Source organism: Tachyglossus aculeatus, chromosome 14 (assembly GCF_015852505.1).
Source record: "Tachyglossus aculeatus isolate mTacAcu1 chromosome 14, mTacAcu1.pri, whole genome shotgun sequence".
NCBI lineage: Eukaryota > Metazoa > Chordata > Mammalia > Monotremata > Tachyglossidae > Tachyglossus > Tachyglossus aculeatus.
Window position 1 is genome coordinate 16,367,689 of NC_052079.1, and position 22,751 is coordinate 16,390,439.

At 45.1% G+C, this 22,751-nt stretch overlaps 1 protein-coding gene and 1 non-coding gene across 3 annotated transcripts in view; both read left to right on the forward strand.

Annotated features, from left to right (window-relative positions):
- Positions 1 to 13,040: 13,040 nt before the first annotated feature.
- Positions 13,041 to 13,152, forward strand: LOC119937346. Its single transcript, XR_005454022.1, has one exon. It is a non-coding gene; the product is annotated as a U6 spliceosomal RNA (small nuclear RNA).
- An 8,225-nt stretch (positions 13,153 to 21,377) lies between these two features.
- The window catches only part of XPOT (exportin for tRNA), a 45,666-nt gene continuing 44,292 nt past the window's right edge, over positions 21,378 to 22,751 (forward strand). For both annotated transcript variants that reach the window (XM_038756385.1, XM_038756386.1), the window contains exon 1: positions 21,378 to 21,443. The gene's annotated coding sequence lies outside the window, so the exon portion shown is untranslated. The remainder of the gene's footprint in view (positions 21,444 to 22,751) is intronic.

The following is a 22,751-nucleotide window of genomic DNA, read 5'->3' on the forward strand; positions in this document are numbered from 1 at the left end:
CCAGCGTTACCCAGCAGACATGTGGAGGAGTCAGGATTAGAACCCAGGTCCTTCTAACTCCCAGGCCCGTGCTCTGTCTACTAGGCCACACTACTTCTCTATTAATAATAATAATAATAATGGCATTTATTAAGTGCATACTATGTGCAAAGCACTGTTCTAAGCGCTGGGGAGGTTACAAGGTGATCAGGTTGTCCCACGGGGGGCTCACAGTCTTCATCTTCATTTTCATCATCATCAATCGTATTTATTGAGCGCTTACTATGTGCAGAGCACTGTACTAAGCGCTTGGGAAGTACAAATTGGCAACACATAGAGACAGTCCCTACCCAACAGTGGGCTCACAGTCTAAAAGGGGGAGACAGAGAACAAAACCAAACATACTAACAAAATAAAATAAATAGAATAGATATGTACAAGTAAAATAATTTTCAGTTTCCTCATCTATAGGACCAGAGAAGTGAAGTGACTTGCCCGAAGTCACACAGCTGACAATTGGAGAAGCCGGGATTTGAACCCATAACCTCTGACTCCAAAGCCTGGGCCCTTTCCATTGAGCCACGCTGCTTCTCCTACTACTACTATTACAACTACTACCACTACCAACTCCGCAGAGTGTAAATTGTCTTATGCTACTGAATCGTCTCTGACCCACAGTGACGCCACGGACACATAATAATAATAATGATAGTATTTGTTAAGCGCTTACTAATGTGCCAAGCACGGTTCCAAGCGCTGGGGTAGATACAAGGTATTCAGGTTGTCCCACGTGGGGCTCGCAGTCCTCATCCCCATTTTACAGATGAGGTAACCGAGGCCCAGAGAAGCTAAGTGACTCGCCCAAAGTCATTCATTCATTCATCCATTGTATTTATTGAGCGCTTACTGTGTGCAGAGCACTGTACTAAGCGCTTGGGAAGTACAAGTTGGCAACATATAGAGACGGTCCCTACCCAACAGTGGGCTCACAGCTGTTAAGCGGCAGAGGCTGGATTCGAACCCATGACCTCTGATTCCCAAGCCCACGCTCTTTCTACTAAACCACGCTGCTTCTCCGACTCATCTCTCCCGCTACACCCCACCTCCAACGGCAATCATTCTTCATCATCATCATCATCATCATCATCGGGAAGCAGCATGGCTCAATGAAAAGAGCGTGGGCTTTGGAGTCAGAGGTCATGGGTTCAAATCCCAGCTGCGTGACTTTGGGCAAGCCACTGAACTTCTCTGGGCCTCAGTTCCCTCATCTGTAAAATGGGGATTAAAACTGCGAGCCCCCCATGGGACAACCTGATCACCTTGTAACCTCCCCAGCGCTTAGAACAGTACTTTGCACATAGTAAGTGCTTAACAAATACCATCATTATTATTATTATTATTCTGGTAGAGGATCCATAGAGTTTTCTTGGTAAAAATATGGAAGTGGTTTACCACCACCTCCTTCCGCACAGTAAACCACCCTCATCTCTCTCCCATGCTGCTGCTGCCCAGCGCCGCTGAGTTTTGACTTGTAGCAGATTGCCCTCCACTTGCCCAAGCTAGGAATGAAATGGGTAAGAAAAACAATTACCACCACTACGATTACAACTACTACTAGAACAGCGCTTGGCACAGAGTAAGCGCTTAACAAATACCGTCATTACTACCAGTGCACCTCTACTGTGGCTGAAGCAGCGTGGCTCAGCGGAAAGAGCCCGGGCTTTGGAGGCAGAGGTCATGGGTTCAAATCCCGGCTCCGCCACTTGTCTGCTGTGTGACTTTGGGCAGGTCACCTCACTTCTCTGGGCCTCAGTTACCTCATCTGGAAAATGGCGATTAAGACTGTGAGCCCCCCGTGGGACAACCTGATCACCTTGTAACCCCTCCAGCGCTTAGAACAGTGCTTTGTACATAGTAAGTGCTTAATAAATGCTATCATTATTATTATTATTATTACAACGTCCTGTTACCGCTGCTGCTGCTACTACTATCACTATGACAGATATTGTTTCCGGGGGAATTTATTGTACTTTCCCAAGTCCTTAGTACAGTGCTCTGTGCAGGGTAAGGGCTCAATAAATCATTTGGTAAAATGGTAAAATAAATCATTTCCCCCTTTTAGACTGTGAGCCCACTGCTGGGTAGGGACTGTCTCTATATGTTGCCAACTTGTACTTCAAAAGCGCTTAGTCCAGTGCTCTGCACACAGTAAGCGCTCAATAAATATGATTGATTGATTGGTATTTGTTACATGCCAAGCACTATATTAAGCACTGAAGTAGATACAAGTGAATTGGGTTAGTCACAATCCCTAGCCCACACAGGGCTCACTGTCTTAATCCCCATTTTATAGAGGAGGTAAGTAAGGAACAGAGAAATGAAGTGATTGACCCAAGTTCACAGGATTAGAACCCAGGTCCTTCTGACTCCCAGGCTGCTTCTCATCATCAATGGTATTTATTGAGCACTTACTAGATGCTGAGCACCGTAGTAAGCACTGGAGAGAGTGCAATACGACAGAGTTGGCCGATATGTTCCCTGTCCCCAACAAATAAATACCACCGATTGATTAGTTCATTGATATCTCCCCCTAATCCCCTCTCCTTCTGTATAATGTCTGGAATTTCCTGAGGCTCCATGAATCAGTTACTGCTGCTTATGAGGGAAGAGGCTTCCTCCAAACGGGCCCTCCAATCCCTTTAATTTTTTGAGGGACTGTGAAATCCAACCGCTGAGGAGTTGCTCTAACGTGGCAGGGTAGGGAGGCAGGGAATCTGGACCCCAGCTCCAATTCCAACTCTGTCCCTGGCCTGCTGGGCGACTTCACAAAAGTCACCTAACCTCTCTGAGGCTCCGTTTCCCCCCGGAGGGGAGTTGGTTTGATGCCGGCCCCTGCCTGCTGGGAGAAAATGAGATGAGAGGACGTTGAAGTGCGTTGGAAGATGAAACTGCACTGTGCCGAGTTCGGGGGCTATTGTTAGCCCGACAAGGAGCGAGGTAGCCACAGTTTGTTCGCTGTTTGCGTCACCGGCCAAAGCCAGGAAGGAGGAGATACCGGCTGGGCAACTGTGAATCGTGAAGATAAAACCTGCTTTTTACCTGACTGAAAGTCACCCCGTAGTTATTCTGAGAGTGTCCGTTTCCAAACCGAAACTCCACCCCAAGCTGTGCGGGATCGGGGGCCGGGGGGCGAGCGGCGAGGGTGGGCAGAAGCTCCTCTCTGGGCCTCGGTTTCCCCGGGTCTCACCAGGGATGCAGAAGAGGCAGGGCTGGGCATGAGGGGACAAGGCTGCCAGCAGCCAGTTCAGCATGGCAGTCTAAGTTGGTGCCACTTCAGATAGGGTAGGACGCAGGGCACCCGGCGAGGCCCGTATGTTCCTGCCATTCCCTTCCTTCTTACATCCCTTCCCCACAACCCCAGACCACTGTTCCAGGCCACTGCTCCAGGCCTCTACTCAAACCTCTTCCCCAGACCTAATAATAATCAATCAATCAATCAATCATATTTACTGAGCGCTTACTATGTGCAGAGCACTGTACTAAGCGCTTGGGAAGTACAAATTGGCAACACATAGAGACAGTCCCTACCCAACATTGGGCTCACAGTCTAAAAGGGGGAGACAGAGGACAGAACCAAACATACTAACAAAATAAAATAAATAGAATAGATATGTACAAGTAAAATAAATAAATAAATAGAGTAATAAATATGGACAAACATATATACATAATAATAATAATAATGGTATTTGTTAAGCGCTTACTATAAGCAGACCATCGTTCTAAGCACTGGGGTAGATACAAGGTAATCAGGTGGTCCCACGTGGAGCTCACAGTCTTAATCCCCATTTTACAGATGAGGGAACTGAGACACAGAGAATTTAAGTGATTTGCCCGAGGTCACACGGCTGATATGTGGCAGACCCAGAATTAGAACCCACGACCTCTGACTCCCAAGCCCGGGCTCTTTCCACTGAGCCACGCTGCTACTCAAATATCTGTCCCAGGTCTCTACCTCAGGGCTCTGCCCCAGGTCTTTACGCCAGGCTTCTACTCCAGGCCTCAGTCCCAGGTCTCTGGCTCAGATCTCTGTCCCAGGCCTCTGCCCTGGGTCTCTCTTCCAGGGCTCTGGCCCAGGTCTCTGCCCCAAATTTCTGCTCCAGACGTCTCCCCGCCAGCCTCTGCCCCAGCTCTCTGTCCCAGACCTCTGCTCCAGGCTTCCATCCCAGGCCTCTGGCTCAGGTCTGGGCTCCAGGCCTCTACTCCAGCTCTACTTCAGGCCTTGCCCCAGACCTCTGCCCCAAGTCTCTGCTCCAGGCCTCTCCCCACATGTCTGCTCCAAGCCTCAGTTACAGGCCTTTCCCCACATTTTTGTTCCAGTTCTCTACTCCAAGTCTCCACCCCAAGTCTCTGCTCCAGGCCTCTCCCTAGATCTCTGCTCCAGGCCTCTACCCTAGGCCTCTGCCCCAAGTCTCTGCTCCAGGCCTCTCCCCACATGTCTGCTCCAGGCCTCTGCCCCAAGTCTCTGCTCCAGTCCTCTCCCCACATGTCTGCCCCAGGTCTCTGGCCCAAATCTCTGCTCCAGGCCTCTCCCCACATCTCTGTTCCAGGTCTCTACCCCAGGTCTCTGTCTCAAGTCTCTGCTCCAGGCCTCTCCCCACGTCTGCCCCAAGTCTCTGCTCCAGACCTCTCCCCACATCTCTGTTCCAGGTCTCTACCCCAGGTCTCTGCCCCAAGTCTCTCCTCCAGTCCTCTCCCCATATGTCTGCCCCAGGTCTCTGCCCCAAGTCTCTGCTCCAGGCCTCTCCCCACATATCTGCCCCAGACCACTGGCCCATGTCTCTGCTCCAGGCCTCTCCCCACACCTCTGTTCCAGGCCTCTACCCCAGGTCTCTGCCCCAAGTCTCTGCTCCAAGCTTCTCCCCACATGTCTGCTCCAGGTCTCTGCCCCAAGTCTCTGCTTCAGGCCTCTTCCCACATGTCTGCCCCAGGACTCTGCCCCAAGTCTCTGCTCCAGGCCTCTCCCCACATCTCTGTTCCAGGCCTCTACCCACATCTTCAGGCCTCTCCCCACATCTTTGTTCCAGGCCTCTACCCCAGGTATCTGTCCCAAGTCTCTCCTCCAGTCCTCTCCCCACATGTCTGCCCCAGACCTCTGCCCCAAGTCTCTGCTCCAGGCCTCTCCCCACATGTCTGCCCCAGACCTCTGCCCCAAGTCTCTGCTCCAGGCCTCTCCCCACATGTCTGCCCCAGACCTCTGCCCCAAGTCTCTGCTCCAGGCCTCTCCCCACATGTCTGCCCCAGACCACTGGCCCAAGTCTCTGCTCCAGGCCTCTCCCCACATGTCTGCCCCAGACCTCTGTCCCAAGTCTCTGCTCCAGGCCTCTCCCCACATGTCTGCCCCAGACCTCTGTCCCAAATCTCTGCTCCAGGCCTCTCCCCACATGTCTGCCCCAGACCACTGGCCCATGTCTCTGCTTCAGGCCTCTCCCCACATGTCTGCCCCAGACCACTGGCCCATGTCTCTGCTTCAGGCCTCTCCCCACATGTCTGCCCCAAACCACTGGCCCATGTCTCTGCTCCAGGCATCTCCCCACATGTCTGCCCCAGACCTCTGTCCCAAGTCTCTGCTCCAGGCCTCTCCCCACATGTCTGCTCCAGTCTATGCCCCAAGTCTGTGCTCCAGGCCTCTCCTAACATGTCTGCCCCAGGCCTCTGCCCCAAGTCTCTGCTCCAGGCCTCTGGCCCAAGTCTCTGCTCCAGGCCCACGTCATCCCCCGGGCCTGGAATGCCCCCAATCCCCCTGCCCATCCGCCAAGCTAGCTCTCTTCCTCCCTTCAAGGCCCTACTGAGAGCTCACCTCCTCCAGGAGGCCTTTCCAGACTGAGCCCCTTCCTCCCTCCCCCCCATCTTACCTCCTTCCCTTCCCCACAGCACCTGTATATATGTATCTCTGTTTGTACATATTTATTACTCTATTTATTTATTTATTTATTTTACTTGTACATATCTATCCTATTTATTTTATTTTATTAGTATGTTTGGTTTTGTTCTCCGTCTCCCCCTTTTAGACTGTGAGCCCACTGTTGGGTAGGGACTGTCTCTATACGTTGCCAACTTGTACTTCCCAAGCGCTTAGTCCAGTGTTCTGCACACAGGAAGCGCTCAATAAATACGATTGATTGATTGATTGATTGGCCCAGACCTCTGGCCCAAGTCTCTGCTTGGCCACACTCAAAGATGAGCAGGAAACACGACCGTCCCTGGACTGAGGTCGCCCCCTCGTGGCCACTTTCCATCATAACACCCGCGGGGCCACCATCCTCAGGCCTGGGCTAATCATCATCATCATCATAACAATAATAACAATAATACTATTTATTAAGCGCTTACTATGTGCCAAGCACTGTTCTAAGCGCTGGGGTAGTAGATACAGGGGTAGATAGAGAAGAAGCGTGGCTCAGTGGAAAGAGCCCAGGCTTTGGAGTCAGAGGTCATGGGTTCGAATCCCGGCTCCACCACGTCTGCTGTGTGATCTTGGGCAAGTCCCTTAACTTCTCTGAGCCTCAGTTACCTCATCTGTAAAACGGGGATTATGACTGTGAGCCCCCCGTGGGACAACCTGATCACCTTGTATCCCCCCCAGCGCTTAGAACAGTGCTTGGCACATAGTAAGCGCTTAACAAATGCCATTATTATTGTTGCCAACAGCGTGGCTCAGTGGAAAAGAGCCCGGGCTTTGGAGTCAGAGGTCGTGGGTTCAAATCCCGGCTCCGCCAATTGTCAGCTGTGTGACTTCGGGCAAGTCACTTCACTTCTCTGGGCCTCAGTTCCCTCATCTGTCAAATGGGGATTAAGACTGTGAGCCCCGCGTGGGACAACCTGATCACCTTGTAACCTCCCCAGCGTTTAGAACAGTGCTTTGCACATAGTAAGAGCTTAATAAATGCCATCATTATTATTCTTTTAGACTGTGAGCTCACCGTTGGGTAGGGACTGTCTCTGTATGTTACCAATTTGTACTTCCCAAGCGCTTAGTACAGTGCTCTGCACATAGCGCTCAATAAATACGATTGATGATGATGATGATGAAAGAGCCCGGGCTTTGGAGTCAGAGGTCACGGGTTCAAATCCCAGCTGCGCAGTTGTCAGCTGTGTGACTTTGGGCAAGTCACTTCATTCATTCATTCAATCGTATTTACTGAGCGCTTACTGTGTGCAGAGCACTGGACTAAGCGCTTGGGAAGTACAATCAATCAATCGTATTTATTGAGCGCTTACTGTGTGCACAGCACTGCACTAAGCACTTGGGAAGTACAAGTTGGCAACATATAGACATGGTCCCTACCCAACAGCAGGCTCACAGTCTAGAAGGGGGAGACAGACAACAAAACAAAACATGTGGACAGGTGTCAAGTCATCAGAACAAACAGAATGAAAGCTACAGGCACATCATTAACAAAATAAATAGAATAGTAAATATGTACCAGTAAAATAGAATAATCAATCCTCCCCCTCCCCATCCCCCCAGCCTCACCTCCTTCCCCTCCCCACAGCACCTGTATATATGCTTGTATGTATTTATTACTCTATTTATTTGACTTGTACATATTTATTCTAATATGCTTGTACGTATTTATTACTCTATTTATTTAACTTGTACATATTTATTCTAAAATGCTTGTACGTATTTATTACCCTATTTATTTGACTTCTACATATTTATTCTAATATGCTTGTACGTATTTATTACTCTATTTATTTGACTTGTACATATTTATTCTAAAATGCTTGCACGTATTTATTACTCTATTTATTTGACCTGTACATATTTATTCTAATATGCTTGTACGTAGTTATTACTCTATTTATTTGACTTGTACATATTTATTCTAATATGCTTGTACGTATTTATTACTCTATTTGACTTGTACATATTTATTCTAATATGCTTGTACGTATTTATTACTCTATTTATTTGACTTGTACATATTTCTTCTAATATGCTTGTACGTATTTATTACTCTATTTGACTTGTACATATTTCTTCTAATATGCTTGTACGTATTTATTACTCTATTTATTTGACTTGTACATATTTATTCTAATATGCTTGTACGTATTTATTACTCTATTTGACTTGTACATATTTATTCTAATATGCTTGTACGTATTTATTACTCTATTTATTTGACGTACATATTTATTCTAATATGCTTGTACATATTTATTACTCTATTTGACTTGTACATATTTCTTCTATTTATTTTGTTAATATGTTTGGTTTTGTTGTCTGTCTCCCCCTTCCAGACTGTGAGCCCACTGTTGGGTAGGGACCGTCTCTATGTGTTGCCGACTTGGACTTCCCAAGCGCTTAGTACAGTGCTCTGCACGCAGTAAGCGCTCAATAAATACGATTGAGTGAATGAATGAATAAATGCTATTATTATTATTATTATTATTATTATTATTATTATTATTATTATTATTATTAGGCGGTCATAGCAGCGCGGAGCCACACGGGGGCAGCACTACCCCGCGCCCAGGCTCCTCTACTGCCCTCTTGCGGCCACAGGCGGCAGCGGTTGAACAATTCAAACTGGGCCTCGCATCTTTTCTTTAAAAAAAACAAAGGTTTTAGTTAATTGCTTCTATAATAATAACGGTACTTATTAATCGCTTACTATGTGCCAAGCCCTGTTTTAAGCGCTGAACACTGTTCTAAGCCGCTGGGCCAGTCACTGTTTTAAGCGCTGGGATAGATACAAAGTAATCAGGTTTATTTTATTTTGTTAGTCTGGTTTTGTCTCCCCCTTTTAGACTGTGAGCCCACTGTTGGGTAGGGACCGTCTCTAGATGTTGCCAATTTGTACTTCCCAAGCGCTTAGTACGGTGCTCTGCACACAGTAAGCGCTCAATAAATACGATTGATGATGATGATGATGACCCTATCCCCCTTGGGGCTCACAGTCCTAATCCCCATTTTATTCATTCAATAATAATAATAATAATGGCATTTATTAAGCGCTCACTATGTGCAAAGCACTGTTCTAAGCGCTGGGGAGGTTACAAGGTGATAAGGTTGTCCCACGGGGGGCTCACAGTCTTCTTCCCCATTTTACAGATGAGGGAACTGAGGCACAGAGAGGTTAAGTGACTTGCCCAAAGTCACACAGCTGACAGTTGGCGGAGCCGGGATTTGAACCCATGACCTCTGACTCCAAAGCCCTGGCTCTTTCCACGGAGCCACGCTGCTTCTCTATCAATCGTATTTATTGAGAGCTTACTATTCATTCATTCATTCAATCGTATTTATTGAGAGCGCTTATTGTGTGCAGAGCACTATACTAAGCGCTTGGGAGTACAAGTCGGCAACATATAGAGACAATCCCTACACAACAGCAGGCTCACAGTCTAGAAGGGGGAGACAGACGACAAAACACATATTAACAAAATAAAATAAATAGAATAGTAAATATGTACAAGTAAAATAGAGTGATAAATCTGAAACATATTCATTCAATCGTATTTATTGAGCGCTTACTGTGTGCAGAGCACTGGACTAAGCGCTTGGGAAGTCCAAGTTGGCAACATCTAGAGACGGTCCCTACCCAACAACGGGCTCATAGTCTAAAAGGGGGAGACAGACAACAAAACAAAACATACTAACAAAATAAAATAAATAGAATAGTAAATATGTACAAGTAAAATAGAGTAATAAATCTGAAACATATTCATTCATTCATTTAATCATATTTATTGAGCACTTACAGTGTGCAGAGCACTGTACTAAGCGCTTGGAAAGTACAAGTTGGCAACATGTAGAGAGGGTCCCTACCCAACAGTGGGCTCACAGTCTAGAAGGGGGAGACAGAGAACAAAACCAAACATATTAACAAAATAAAATAAATAGAATAGATATGTACAAGTAAAATAAATAAATAAATAAATAGAGTAATAAATACGTACAAGTCGGCAACATATAGAGATGGTCCCTACCCAACAGTGGGCTCACAGTCTAGAAAGGGGAGACAGACAACAAAACCAAACATATTAACAAAATAAAATAAATAGAATAGATATGTAAAAGTAAAATAAATAAATAGAGTAATAAATATGTACAAGTCGGTAACATATAGAGATGGTCCCTACCCATCAGTGGGCTCAGAGTCTAGAAGGGGGAGACAGAGAACAAAACTAAACATATTAACAAAATAAAATAAACAGAATAGATATGTACAAGTAAAATAAATAAATAGAGTAGTAAATATGTACAGGTCGGAAACATATAGAGACGGTCCCTACCCATCAGTGGGCTCACAGTCTAGAATGGGGAGACAGACGACAAAACAACACATATTAACAAAATAAAATAAATAGAATAGTAATTATGTGCAAGTAAAATAGAGTGATAAATCTGAAACATATTCATTCTTTCATTCATTCAATCGTATTTATTGAGCGCTTACTGTGTGCAGAGCACTGGACTAAGCGCTTGGGAAGTACAAGTTGGCAACATATAGAGACAGTCCCTACCCAACAGTGGGCTCACAGTCTAAAAGGGGGAGACAGAGAACAAAACCAAACATACTAACTAAATAAAATAGAATAGTAGAATATGTACAAGTAAAATAGAGTGATAAATCTGAAACATATTCATTCATTCATTCAATCGTATTTATTGAGCGCTTACTGTGTGCAGAGCACTGTACTAAGCGCTTGGGAAGTGCAAGTTGGCAACATCTAGAGATGGTCCCTACCCAACAACGGGCTCACAGAAGGGGGAGACAGATAACAAAACAACACATATTAACAAAATAAAATTAATAGAATAGTAAATATGTACAAGTAAAATAGTGATGAATCTGAAACATATTCATTCATTCATTCAATCGTATTTATTGAGCGCTTACTGTGTGCAGAGCACTGGACTAAGCGCTTGGGAAGTACAAGTTGGCAACATATAGAGACGGTCCCTACCCAACAGTGGGCTCACAGTCTAGAAGGGGGAGACAGACAACAAATCAACTATGTGCAGAGCACTGGACTAGCCTGTGAGCCCGCTGTTGGGTAGGGACTGTCTCTATATGCTGCCAACTTGGACTTCCCAAGCGCTTAGTCCAGTGCTCTGCACACAGTAAGCGCTCAATAAATACGATTGAATGAATGGATGAGGCGACTGAGGCTCAGAGAAGTGAAATGATTGGCCCAAGGTCACATAGCTTAGGCCGTGACTCTTTTTCCACAATGTCCTGCTGCTTCCCTTATGAGGAGAAGCAGTGTGGCTCAGTGGAAAGAGCCCGGGCTTGGGAGTCAGAGGACGTGGGTTCTAATCCCGGCTCTGCCACTTGTCTGCTGTGTGACCTTCGGCAAGCCACTTCAGTTCTCTGTGCCTTAGTTTTAGACTGTGAGCCCACTGTTGGGTAGGGACTGTCTCTATATGTTGCCAACTTGTACTTCCCAAGCGCTTAGTACAGTGCTCTGCACACAATAAGCGCTCAATAAACACGATTGATTGATTGATTAGTTACCTCATCTGTAAAATGGGGATTAAGACTGTGAGCCCCACGTGGGACAACCTGATTACCTTGTAACTACCCCAATGCTTGGAACAGTGCTTGGCACATAGTAAGCGCTTAAAAATACCATTATTATTATTGTTAAGAAAAACTCAGGCAGGTACTAGGGTTCTACAATAGGTAGGTGAGGTGTGCGACATTTTGAGAATCAATCAATCAATCGTATTTATTGAGCGCTTACTGTGTGCAGAGCACTGTACTAAGCGCTTGGGAAGTACAAGTCGGCAACACATAGAGACAATCATCATCATCATCAATTATATTTATTGAGCGCTTACTATGTGCAGAGCACTGTACTAAGCGCTTGGGAAGTCCAAATTGGCAACATATAGAGACAGTCCCTACCCAACAGTGGGCTCACAGTCTAAAAGGGGGAGACAGAGAACAAAACCAAACATACTAACAAAATAAAATAAATAGAATAGATAGGTACAAGTAAAATTAGTAAATAGAGTAATAAATATGTACAAACATATATACATGTATACAGGTGCTGTGGGGAAGGAGGTAAGATGGGGGGATGGAGAGGGGGATGAGGGGGAGAGGAAGGAAGGGGCTGGTGGTCAGAGCGGTCCCTACCCAACAGCGGGCTCACAGTCTAGAAGGGGGAGACAGAGAACAAAACCAAACATACTGACAAAATAAAATAAATAGGATAGATATGTATAAGATAAATAAATAGAGTAATAAATATGTACAAACATATGTGACGTATGTGAGAATGTGCGACATGGCCTACCAGGCTGAAATCTTCACAAATAGCAAAATCCCTGCAATGTGTGAAGAAAGTGGACCCGAAATGTCTCTGCTTCTAAGCATATTATACACAGCGATGTCACTGTGGGAAGGTGAGAAAGTGAGCAGCAGTAGAAAGATCACAAACACGGGAGTCAGAGGACCTGGGTTCTAATCACGGTGCCACCATTAAGCTGCTGTGTGATTTAAGGCAGGTCTCTCAACTTCACTGGGCCTCAGTCTCCTTAACCGCAAAATGGGGATTCAAAACCTGTTCTCCCTCCTATTTAGACTGTGAGACCCGTGAGGGACTTGGCTATCTTGTATGTATTCCACCGCTTAGTACAGTGGCTCATAGTAAGCACTTTAAAAACGCTGCAATTATTATTATTGCCCCTGCGCAAATTCATGAAGCGTTCCATATTTTTCCCAGACTGAGCCCCTTCCTTCCTCTCCCCCTCGTCCCCCCTCCATCCCCCCATCTTACCTCCTTCCCTTCCCCACAGCACCTGTATATATGTATCTATGTTTGTACATATTTATTACTCTATTTATTTATTTATTTTACTTGTACGTATCTATTCTATTTATTTTATTTTGTTAGTATGTTTGGTTTTGTCTCCCCCTTTTAGACTGTGAGCCCACTGTTGGGTAGGGACTGTCTCTAGATGTTGCCAATTTGTACTTTCCAAGCGCTTAGTACAGTGGCCCATAGTAAGCACTTTAAAAACGCCGCAATTATTATTATTGCATCCCCTTCTCGGCAGCACATATACTAAAATTTGGAATGATACAGAGAAGATTAGCATAGCCCCTGCGCAAGGATGACACGCAAATTCATGAAGCGTTCCATATTTTTCCCAAACTGAGCCCCTTCCTTCCTCTCCCCCTCGTCCCCCTCTCCATCCCCCCATCTTACCTCCTTCCCTTCCCCACAGCACCTGTATATATGTATATATGTTTGTACATATTTATTACTCTATTTATTTTACTTGTACATATCTATTCTATTTATTTTCTTTTGTTAGTATGGTTTTGTCTCCCCCTTTTAGACTGTGAGCCCACTGTTGGGTAGGGACTGTCTCTATGTGTTGCCAATTTGTACTTCCCAAGCGCTTAGTACAGCGCTCTGCACACAGTAAGCGCTCAATAAATACGATTGATGACGATGATGACACTGCAACAAAAACACAGAGCAACAAAATACACTCAGCTCCTTGCGGTTAGGAGAGCTTAATACAGTGCTCTGCAAACAGTAAGCACTCGATAAATACCACTGATTGACTGATTACAGTAAGCGCTCAATAAAATACGATTGATGATGATGATGATTATCCCTGCATCTCCCTCTCTAGACAAGACGTAATTCTCCAAGTCTCGGCAATTCTGCAGTAAGGAGAAAAAAGTAATTTTCACTGTGGATCACTGTTTAGGGCATTCGCAGTATCGTGGCTCAGTGGTAACAGCACAGGCTTTGGAGTCAGAGGTCGTGGGTTCAAATCCCGGCACCGCCAATTGTCAGCTGTGTGACTCTGGGCAAGTCGCCTAACTTCTCTGTGCCTCAGTTACCTCACCTGTAAACTGGGGATTAAGACTGTGAGCCTCCCGTGGGACAACCTGATCACCTTGTAATTCCCCAGTGCTTAGAGCAGTGCTTTGCACATAGTAAGCGCTTAATAAATGCCATCATTATTATCAGTACCTTTGAAACGGAAATCTTTACAGATAGCCAAATGTGTTCCTCTCTTTGGGTGAAGAAAGTGCTCTGTGGGGACGAAACCGAAAGTCCTCGATTACAGGAGAAATGGTACAAAAATGTCACACATCAGTGCACCAGCAAAACCACAATATTGCATACTTTCTAAGCTATGATGCTAGACAAGCTGGAATGCTCAGAGTAATTTACATGTAATAGTATTTACATTTTTTAATGGTATTTGTTGAACGCTATGTAGACACAAGCTAACCAGGTTGGACACAATCCATGCCCCATCCGTGTCCCATATGGGGCTCCCAGTCTTCATCCCCATTTTACAGATGAGGTCGCTGAGGCACAGAGAAGTGACTTACCCAAGGTCAAACAGCAGATAAATGGCAGAGCCGGAATTAGAACCCAGGTCCTTCTGACTCCACCCGTGCTTTATTCACTAGGCCACACTGTTTGCCCAATTATTCATCAATCGTATTTATTGAGCGCTTACTATGTGCAGAGCACTGTACTAAGCGCTTAATTAAGCCAATTATTACTAAGCCAATTATTGAGCACTTATTGTGTGCAGAGCATTGTACTCAACACTAGGAAAGAATACACACCTGGGAATTAGACAATTAGCCCCTTGCAGGACTCCTTATAAGCGCTGGAAAGGGGATGAAGCACTTCTTCGTCCCCATTTTACAGATGAGGTCACTGAGGCACAGAGAAGTGACTTACCCAAGGTCAAACAGCAGATAAATGGCAGAGCCGGGATTAGAACCCAGGTCCTTCTGACTCCGCCCGTGCTTCATCCACTAGGCCACATTGCTTGCCCAATTATTGAGCACTTATTGTGTGCAGAGCATTGTACTGAACACTAGGAAAGAATACACACCTGGGAATTAGACAATTAGCCCCTTGCAGGACTCCTTATAAGCGCTGGAAAGGGGATGAAGCACTTCTTCATCCCCATTTTACAGATGAGGTCACTGAGGCACAGAGAAGTGACTTACCCAAGGTCAAACAGCAGATAAATGGCAGAGCCGGGATTAGAACCCAGGCCCTTCTGACTCCGCCCATGCTTTATCATCATCATCATCATCATCAATCGTATTTATTGAGCGCTTACTATATGTAGAGCACTGTACTAAGCGCTTGGGAAGTACAAATTTATCCACTAGGCCACACTGTTTGACCAATTATTGAGCACCTACCGTGTGCACAGCATTATACTCAACACTAGGAAAGAATACACACCTGGGAATTAGACAATTAGCCCCTTGCAGGACTCCTTTTAAGCGCTGGAAAACTACGGTAGACAAAGATTTTGTAGGTGAAACACTGAGTCAAGGTTTAGAGTATTTACAATATTGCTTAATCAATCAATCAATCGTATTTATTGAGCGCTTACTGTGTGCAGAGCACTGTACTAAGCGCTTGGGAAGTACAAGTTGGCAACATATAGAGACAGTCCCTACCCAACAGTGGGCTCACTGTCTAAAAGGGGGAGACAGAGAACAGAACCAAGCATACTAACAAAATAAAATAGAATAGATATGTACAAGTAAAATAAAGTAATCATCAATCGTATTTATTGAGCGCTTACTGTGTGCAGACCACTGTACTAAGTGCTTGGGAAGTACAAATTGGCAACATATAGAGACAGTCCCTACCCAACAGTGGGCTCACAGTCTAAAAGGGGGAGACAGAGGACAGAACCAAACATACTAACAAAATAAAATAAATAGAATAGATATGTACGAGTAAAATAAATAAATAAAGTAATCATCGATCGTATTTATTGAGCGCTTACTGTGTGCAGAGCACTGTACTAAGCGCTCGGGAAGTACAAGTTGGCAACATATAGAGACAGTCCCTACCCAACAGTGGGCTCACAGTCTCAAAGGGGGAGACAGAGAACAGAACCAAACATACTAACAAAATAAAATAAATAGAATAGATATGTACAAGTAAAATAAATAAATAAATAGAGTAATAAATATGTACAAACATATATACATATACACAAGTGCTGTGGGGAACGGAAGGAGGTAAAATAAGATTATTCCTCTTATCCCGCCCGGATTACTGCTTCAGCCTCCTTGCCGACCTCCCCGTCTTCCGTCTCTCCCCGCTCCAGTCCACACCTCACTCTGCTGCCCGGATCATTTTTCTACAAAAACGTTCATCATCCTCATCAATCGTATTTATGGAGCGCTTACTGGGTGCAGAGCACTGTACCAAGCGCTTGGGAAGTCCAAATTGGCAGCATCTAGAGACAGTCCCTGCCCGACAGTGGGCTCACAGTCTAAAAGGGGGAGAGAAAACCAAACATACTCACAAAATAAAATAAATAGAATAGATATGTACAAGTAAAATAAATAAATAAATTCAGGACTTGTTACCCCCCTCCTCAAGGACCCCCCAGTGACAGCCCAACCACCTCCACATCAAACAAAAACTCCTCACCATTGGCTTTAAAGTTGTCCATCACCTTGCCCCCTCCTTACTATTCTCCTTCTACTCAACCCGTATACTTCGCTCCTCTGATGCTAACCTCCTTACTGTTCCTCGATCTCATCTCTCTTGTCGTCGCCCCCCGGCCCACGTCCTCCCCCGGGCCTGGAATGCCCCCAATGCCTCTGCCCATCCGCCAAGCTAGCTCTCTTCCTCCCTTCAAAGCCCTAACTGAGAGCTCACCTCCTCCAGGAGGCCTTCCCAGACTGAGCCCCCTCCTTCCTCTCCCCGTCCTCCCCCTCACCTTACCTCCTTCCCCTCCCCACAGCACCTGTATATATGCATATATGTTTGTTCGTATTTATTACTCTATTCATTTATTTATTTTACTTGTACATATCAATTCTATTTATTTTATTTTGTTACTCTATTTATTTTATTTGTACATATTTATTCTATTTATTTTATTTTGTTATTTTATTTTATTTTATTTTCACATATTTATTCTATTTATTTTATTTTGTTAATATGTTCCCAAGCTTCCCAAGCGCTTAGTACAGTGCTCTGCACACAGTAAGTGCTCAATAAATATGATTGATTGATTACTCTATTAATTTATTTTATTTGTACATATTTATTCTATTTATTTTATTTTGTTAATATATTCGGTTTTGTTGTCTGTCTCCCCTTTCCAGACTGTGAGCCCACTGTTGGGTAGGGACTGTCTCTATATGTTGCCAACTTGTACTTCCCAAGCGCTTAGTATAGTGCTCTGCACACTGTAAGCGCTCCATAAATATGGTTGATTGATTGATTATTTATTTATTTATTTTATTTGTGCATATTTATTTTATTTTGTTAATATGCTTTCTTTTGTTCTCTGTCTCCCCCTTCTAGACCGGGAGCCCACTGTTGAGTAGGGACCGTCTCTATATGTTGCCAACTTGTACTTCCCAAGCACTTAGTATAGTGCTCTGCACACTGTAAGCGCTCCATAAATATGATTGATTGATGGATTATTTATTTATTTTATTTGTGCATATTTATTTTATTTTGTTAATATGTTTTCTTTTGTTCTCTGTCTCCCCCTTCTAGACCGTGAGGCCGCTGTTGGGTAGGGACCGTCTCTATATGTTGCCAACTTGTACTTCCCAAGCGCTTAGTACAGTGCTCTGCACACAGTAAGCGCTCAATAAATATGATTGATTGATTGATTACTCTATTAATTTATTTATTTTATTTGTACATATTTATTCTATTTATTTTATTTTGTTAATATGTTTGGTTTTGTTCTCTGTCTTCCCCCTTCGAGACTGTGAGCCCACTGTTGGGTAAGGACAGTCTCTATATGTTGCCAACTTGTACTTCCCAAGCGCTTAGTACAGTGCTCTGCAAACAGTAAGCGCTCAATAAATTGATTGATTGATTACTCTATTTATTTTATTTGTACATATTTATTCTATTTATTTTATTTTGTTAATATGTTTGGTTTTGTTCTCTGCCTTCCCCCTTCTAGACCGTGAGCCCGCTGTTGGGTAGGGACCCTCTCTAGATGTTGCCAACTTGTACTTCCCAAGCGCTTAGTACAATGCTCTGCACACAGTAAGCGCTCAATAAATATGATTGATTGATTACTCTATTTATTTATTTTATTTGTACGTATTTATTCTATTTATTTTATTTTGTTTAATATGTTTGGTTTGTGTTGTCTGTCTCCCCCTTCTAGACCGTGAGCCCACTGTTGGGTAGGGACCGTCTCTAGATGTTTCCAACTTGTACTTCCCAAGCGCTTAGTACAGTGCTCTGCACACTGTAAGTGCTCAATAAATATGATCGATTGATTGATTATTTATTTATTTATTTTATTTGTGCATATTTATTTTATTGTGTTAATATGTTTTCTTTTGTTCTCTGTCTCCCCCTTCTAGACTGTGAGCCCGCTGTTGGGTAGGGAACATCTCTATATGTTGCCAACTTGTACTTCCCAAGCACTTAGTACAGTGCTCTGCACACAGTAACCGCTCAATAAATATGATTGGTTGATTGATTGATTACTCTATTTATTTATTTTATTTGTACATATCTATTCTATTTATTTTATTTTGTTAATACGTTTGGTTTTGTTCTCTGCCTTCCCCCTTCTAGACTGTGAGCCCATTGTTGGGTAAGGACCATCTCTATATGTTGCCGACTTGTACTTCCCAAGCGCTTAGTACACTGCTCTGCACACAGTAAGCGCTCAATAAATATGATTGATTGATTGATTACTCTATTTATTTTATTTGTACATATTTATTCTATTTATTTTATTTCATTAATATGTTTGGTTTTGTTGTCTGTCTCCCCCTTCTAGACTGTGAGCCCACTGTTGGGTAAGGACAGTCTCTATATGTTGCCAACTTGTACTTCCCAAGCGCTTAGTACAGTGCTCTGCACACTGTAAGCGCTCAATAAATATGATTGATTGATTGATTGATTACTCTATTTATTTATTTTATTTGTACATATTTATTCTGTTTATTTTATTTTGTTAATATGTTTGGTTTTGTTCTCTGTCTCCCCCTTCTAGACCGTGAGCCCGCTGTTGGGTAGGGACCGTCTCTAGATGTTGCCAACTTGGACTTCCCAAGCGCTTAGTCCAGTGCTCTGCACACAGTGAGCGCTCAATAAATACAATTGATTGAATGAATGAATGAATGAATGAATGAATGAACTAGAGCTCTGCTGCCACCTCCTGGCTATTGTGGTATTGCACCACCGCTGGCCAAAAAAAAATCAGTCATAATAATAATAATAATGATGGCATTTATTAAGCGCTTACTATGTGCAAAGCACTGTTATAAGCGCTGGGGAGGTTACAAGGTGATCAGGTTGTCCCATGGGGGGCTCACAGTCTTCATTCCTATTTTACAGATGAGGTAACTGAGGCACAGAGAAGTTAAGTGACTTGCCAGAAGTCACACAGCTGACAAGTGATAATAATAATAATAATGGCATTTATTAAGCGCTTACTATGTGCAAAGCACTGTTCTAAGCGCTGGGAAGGTTACAAGGTGATCAGGTTGTCCCACGGGGGGACTCACAGTCTTCATCCCCATTTTACAGATCAGGGAACTGAGGCCCAGAGAATTGAAGTGACTTGCCCGAAGACACACAGCTGACAAATAATAATAATAATGATGGAATTTATTAAGCGCTTACTATATGCAAAGCACTGTTCTAAGCGCTGGGGAGGTTACAAGGTGATCAGGTTGTCCCACGGGGGGGCTCACGGTCTTCATCCCCATTTTCCAGATGAGGGAACTGAGGCCCAGAGAAGTGAAGTGACTTGCCCAAAGTCACACAGCTGACAAGTGGCAGAGCAGGGATTTGAACCCACGACCTCTGACTCCAAAGCCCAAGCTCTTTCCACTGAACCACGCACATGGCTTAATAAATGCCATTATTATTATTATTATTATTATTATAAGATAGTCCCAGCACTTAGAACAGTGCTTTACACATAGTAAGCGCTCCATAAATGCCATTATTATTATTATTATTATTATTATTAGTATAAGACAGTTCCAGCGCTTAGAACAGTGCTTTGCAGATAGTAAGCGCTTAATAAATGCCATTATCATTATTATTATTATTATAAGACAGTCCCAGCGCTTAGAACAGTGCTTTGCACATAGAAAGCGCTTAATAAATGCCATCATTATTATTATTAGTATAAAAGGCAGTCCCAGCGCTTAGAACAGTGCTTTGTACATAGTACGCGCTTAACAAATGCCATCATTATTATTACTATAAGACAGTCCCATTGCTTAGAACAGTGCTTTGCACATAGTAAGCGCTTAATAAATGCCATTATTATTATTATTATCAGTCCCAGAGCTTAGAACAGTGCTTTGCACATAGTAAGCGCTTAATAAATGCCATTATTGTTATTATAATTATTATTATTATTACAGTCCCGGCGCTTAGAACAGTGCTTTGCACATAGGAAGCGCTTAATAAATGCCCTCATTATTATTATAAGGCAGTCCCAGCGCTTAGAACAGTGCTTTGTACATAGTAAGCACTTAATAAATGCCCTCATTATTATTATTATAATAAGACAGTCCCAGTGCTTAGAACAGTGCTTTGCACACAGTAAGCGTTTAATAAATGCCATTATTATTATTATTATTATTATTATTATCAGTCCCAGCGCTTAGAACAGTGCTTTGCACATAGTAAGCGCTTAATAAATGCCATTATCATTATTATCATTATTAGGCAGTGTCAGCGCTTAGAACAGTGCTTTGCACATAGTAAGCGCTTAATAAATGCGTTCATTTTCATTATTATAGTTATAAGACAGTCCCAGCGCTTAGGACAGTGCTTTGCACATAGTAAGCGCTTAATGAATGTCATTATTATTACTACTATTATTATTATTATTACTATTATTATTATAAGACAGTCCATATAGACACCCAGCAAACCCATATGCCTACTGTATCTATCTACCCCGGCGCTTAGAACAGGGTTGGCACATATCAGGAGCTTAACAAATGCCATTATTATTATAATCATTAATAAGATCATTGTTATGATTACATACCCTAAAAATGAGGCGTCCTTGACTACAAATCCCAGAAGGCCACGCGGCGCGCACAGGGCCGGGCGTCCCGGCATGCACCTCGTGGGGGGGGGCGGTGCCTCGTCTCACGTGGAGGGAGGCGTGTGCGCGCGTGCGCACTGACGTTCTGAAGCGACGGCCGCCGGGAGTTGTAGGCGGCGGGCGGTGTCGCCGGGTTGCGAGCGCGTGCTCGAGCGGCGCTTCCGCTTCCGGGGTGGGAGGTGACCCCCTCCCCGGCAGCCACGCTGGACCCGCTGCGCGCGCATGCGCGCGCCCCCCTCCTTCGCCGCCCGCGCATGCGCGCGTCCCTCCTCCCCTCCCAACGCACGCTCACCGGCGCGCGCATGCGCGGGCGCCGCCACCGCCGCCGCCGGATGGACTGAACGGGAAGGTAAGCGCGGGTGGCTACTTATTGAGCGCCCACTGTGTGCGGAGCACTGTGCTGAGCGCCTCGGGGACACCAACCGTCCCCATCCGCCTTCCCCTCGACACACACACACACACACACACACACACACTGTGTCCCATCCCCCGCCCTCCGACCCCTGTTAGCAATTATTGATTGGTACTTATTGAGCGCCCACTAGGTACAGAGCAGTGTACTGAGCGCCTGGAGGAGCCCAGCAGTCCCCATCCGCCTCCCCCCCGACACACACACAGTCACAAACACACTGTGCCCCATCCCCCGCCCCCCGCCCACGTTTAACAATTATTGATTGGTACTTATTGAGCGCCCACTAGGTGCGGAGCAGTGTGCTGAGCGCCTGGGGGAGCCCAGCGGTCTCCATCCGCCTTCCCCTCGACACACACACACACACACACACACTGTGTCCCATCCCCCGCCCTCCGACCCCTGTTAGCAATTATTGATTGGTACTTATTGAGCGCCCACTAGGTACAGAGCAGTGTACTGAGCGCCTGGGGGAGCCCAGCAGTCCCCATCCGCCTCCCCCCCGACACACACACACACACACACACACTGTGCCCCATCCCCCGCCCCCCACCCACGTTTAGCAATTATTGAGTGGTACTTATTGAGCGCCCACTAGGTGCAGAGCACTGTGCTAAGCGCCTGGGGGAGCCCAACGGTTCCCATCCTCCTTCCCCTCGACACACACTCACACACACACACACACACACACACACACACACACACACACACACACACTGTGCCCCGCCCCCCGACCACATTTAGCAATTGAGTGGTACTTATTGAGCGCCCACTAGGTGCAGAGCAGTGTGCTGAGCGCCTCGGGGAGCCCAACGGTCCCCATCCGCCTTCCCCTCGACACACACACACACACACACACACACACACACTGTGCCCCATCCCCCGCCCCCCCACCCACGTTTAGCAGTTATTGAGTGGTACTTATTGAGCGCCCACTAGGTGCGGTGCACTGTGCTAAGCGCCCGGGGGAGCCCAACAGTCCCCATCCGCCTTCCCCTCGACACACACACACACACACACACACACTCACTCACACACACACTGTGCCCCGCCCCCCGACCACGATTAGCAATTATTGATTGGTACTTATTGAGCGCCCACTAGGTACAGAGCACTGTGCTAAGCGCCTGGGGGAGCCCAACAGTCCCCATCCGCCTTCCCCTCAACGCGCGCGCACACACACACACACACACACACACTCACACTCACTCACAAACACACTGTGGCCCCCCCACGACCGCGTTTAGC